Here is a 3,818-nt window from a genome sequence, read left to right on the forward strand (position 1 = left end):
ATAGAAGATCGAATCTTATTTCTCTATTACGCAGGCTCCCATTGATGACACAATTCTCCCATGTTCACAACTGGCCAGCCACGCGGTCTTCTACGGTTTCAACACTTGTAAGGCATTTTGAAATGCTTGTATCTGGAAAGCAAGCTGTAGTTTCCCTAAAGATAACACCATTATCTTCTCGGCTATCTGATCCATTAGTCTCCAGTCGTTGTTTTGAGGGAGTAAATTCTCTTTCATCAAAATTATTGATTTGCTCTTCCTTTTTGGATAAGAAAGAAGGCATATTGTCGTGACTATGTTCTTCAGTGTCATTAAGTGCATCAGCATAGCACTGAAACAAATTCAGTTAAGAACTGGTCTATCAAATCTGGGCACAGCATTTGATTCCATAATACTAGAACCCACTCTCCCGATTGGTTCAAGTTATATGCCTCTGCCATAATCAGCGCTTCCTGAAATCGGCACTGTTCAACAAGAGCTCGCCGTGCATTTGTTTCAGAACGATTAAGCCACATGGTATCTGGCATTCGTATTTGGAGGGAAACTAATGATGCTTGTGCACAAGACCATCTTGCTTTATTTCCTGCATCTATGCTTGAGTAAACTTCAGCGGCTTCTACATAGAAGCGCATCATTTCTAACAACTCCTCACTCTGTTCTTTATCACGACGCTGAAGCCATTGATCTAGGGCCTTCTGTGCACATGACTCCAACAGAGCCGACATTTCATGTTTCATATCAAAATGATTGTATACCATGGCAAATGCATCAAGATCATCAGGGTTGAAATGCTTCAGAGCTGAAAGAACAGCCATCCGGAAACCTCTGATAGCTTCTGCCGATTCTGTTGTTGCATCTGCCACGGCATATTTTTGAAGAAGGAGCTCAAGCTGACCATTTTCAATGAGAATATCCAGCATGAAATACAGAGCATGGAAATTCCCAACTCCTGTCACCAAGCGAGCCAAACACGAAAAATCCCCTTCTGCAACATATGACTCAACTCGTGTTGCTGCAAGGGCCACAAGAACATCCACTCCATCAAGACATGCAGATGTCTTGTAGAAATGGTACGCCAAAATGAGCAACTCAACCTCACAGGCATGAGGCATGTCATGACCAGTTATGACCAACCGCATTAAGGCATGCCCAAGTTCTGGCTCAGAAGGACACAATTCTGCCCACTTTAAGAAATCAGAGGCTCTCCATAAAAGAGGAGCAGGTCCTTCCTCTCTTTGTGATGATTCCATGTATCCACCACGGTGTGCTGCCAAAAGGCCCTTCAAAAATGATTCTGCAAGAATACGTGCAATGCTTGCTGCCGGCATTGAGTGAGTCTCAACAAGAAGTTTAGCTTCCTCTAGTGAATCTTGGGCTTTGAGAGAAAGAAGCTGAAGAAGTTCAATTGGCTGCTTCTGGAATGCTTCAGAAAATGACAGCTCTAGAAAATTGGCAATCTTCACCACCGCTATTATCCTCTTGCATAAACCTCTTCCACATCCTTCACAGCATTTAGTTGCAATCACTTCTAATACCTCTAAAGGTGTCCTCATATTGATGTTTTCTGTTACATTCAAAAACTGGAGTAATGCAAATGCCGGACACTTGGTCATTGGCAATGTAACATATCCATTCATATTAGGATTGGAAATCTCTGCAACTTTCAAAGCTTCCTCTATAAGTAAGAGCTCTGATGGTACATATGTTGGTGAAAGTTTGTGTTGGAGCTGTTTTGCTGCAGCTATTTGACCAACCTCTAGAAGTGATAACACAGCCCTTTCAAGTTCTGCTGCTACGACCCTTTCTTCCCATCCTGCAAGAGCTGCCTCTATCTTTATATTTTCCTCAAATGATGGAAAAACACCCCCATGTTCATTACTTCTGATAGGAGATATAGAAGATAATAGATTATCTTCAGTGTCACTCTGACCTCTTTCTGCACTATCAAGTGGAGCTCGTTTATGAAGTACATACCCTCTGTTCCTTCGTTTTGGTTTTGAGCCACCACCAGACACATTAGTGAAACTAATGTCTACTATGTGTGGATTACGATTATCTGACTTGCTAATTTCCTTGTTATCAATTTGATCTGTAGATCTTGCTCTGATGATGTTCAAGTGACTATCCATTATTGCAATGATACTTGCTGTGTGGTCAATGACACTAGCATTATTTCCTATATTACATTCCTGGTTTGACCTCAAATAAACATTTGGAATCTGAAAAATGGCCTTTCCATTCTTCATCTCTGCTTCAGATTCCACAGCTAGAAGCCACACTCTAGTTTCAATTTCTCGAAGCAAATGTAAGGGATAGACCGGCTGCGACTGTGTCATGCTGCCACTTAACCACTGTAATGCAAGCAACAGCATTCCATGCAGCTCTAATGCTGGAACATCCTTTTCAATAGCTTCTGCATGCTTCAGGAAGAACATACCCGCCTGCAATGGGGGAAAGGAGTATTTTTAAAAAAAAATCTTGACAGTGGCCCCACAAAGCAGCCTGTTCTTCTGGCACATCCCATAAAAACTCTTTCCACTCTGCCACCATGGCCTCAGCCACATGAATCTCTTCACTGTCATCCAACTGCAATGGAGCTGTAACACCATAAAGACAACCAAAATATATACCTGCTCTCCACAAAATATATATAAATGATGCTTTGAAATTGTGTTTGTGCAGGTAGGAGTTTTTGAAGTTTGCTGCTGCCTTAAGAAGAGCTGAAGATAAATTACATAATCTGAAAAGCAACATTAATGATTTCTTCTTCAAAACCCGGTTTTGAAGAAGAATCAATCTCTGATATAAGACAGAGTCTAACAGCAGGAATACCAGGACCTGTTCCCATGTTCAGTGGTAGAACTCAAGGGGATAAAAGGTAACCTAGGAGAAATGAAAATTGTTCTAAAACAAGATGCCCGACCAATAAAGCACCGACCATACCGAATGAACCCAAGGGAAAAAGATAAAGTTAAAAGGGAATTTGACAAAACGTTGCATGCAGGAATTATATTTCTGGTAGATGAAGCTGATTGTATAAGCCCCATAGTTATTCAGAACAAGAAGGATGCAATCGAAATTAGGGCACACATCGATTACAGAAGCCTGAATAATGTATGTGTGCATGACCCATTCCCCATGCCATTCAACGATGAAGTCCTAGACAATGCTGTGGAGAATGAAGCATACTCATTTACAGATGTGTTCTCAAGTTACCATCAGGCCCGAATAGCTAAAGAGGACAAAAGGAAAACAACTTTCACGACTGAGTGGGGGTCGTATGCATAAAATGTAATTCCATTCAGATTAAAGAATGCACCAACAGTATTCTCAAGGATTTTCATAGCTACATTCCAGGATTATATTCATAAGTTCCTAGAAGTTTACATGGACAACTGGACAATGTACAACCTATTGAAGAATCATACCAGCTTATTAAGAGTGATGTTTGAGAGGTGCAAATAGTCACAGATTTCCTTAAATCTAAAAAAATGCATTTTCACAGTTCCCTTTGGAACTCTACTAGGCCATATCATCTGCAAGGATGGAGTCTATGTAGACCCCGCCAAGGTTGCAGCAATTGTCCCCATGAAACCATTGCACAATGTGAAAAAACTAAGGGTAGCTTTGGGTCACACGGGGTACTACAGACGGTCCATCAGGAACTATGCATCCATAACAACCTCGATGGAAAAATTGCTAAAGAAGATGGAAGAATTCATTTTGATTGTGGATTGCCAAGCAGCTCTGGATAAACTGAAGGAAATATTAGTAAGTGCCCCCATATTAGTGTACCCAGACTGGAACAAAATGTTCCA

The 3,818-nt window shown here is 41.1% G+C and overlaps 1 pseudogene; it reads right to left on the bottom strand.

The window, feature by feature from the left end:
• Positions 1-320: 320 nt before the first annotated feature.
• Positions 321-2,848, bottom strand: LOC149153133 (uncharacterized; annotated as a pseudogene).
• Between the last annotated feature and the right edge of the window lie 970 nt (positions 2,849-3,818).

The sequence above is a fragment of the Pinus tabuliformis genome, chromosome 9, assembly GCF_031772625.1.
Source record: "Pinus tabuliformis cultivar Carrire ecotype Pingquan chromosome 9, CPIR1, whole genome shotgun sequence".
NCBI classification, from domain to species: Eukaryota; Viridiplantae; Streptophyta; class Pinopsida; order Pinales; family Pinaceae; genus Pinus; species Pinus tabuliformis.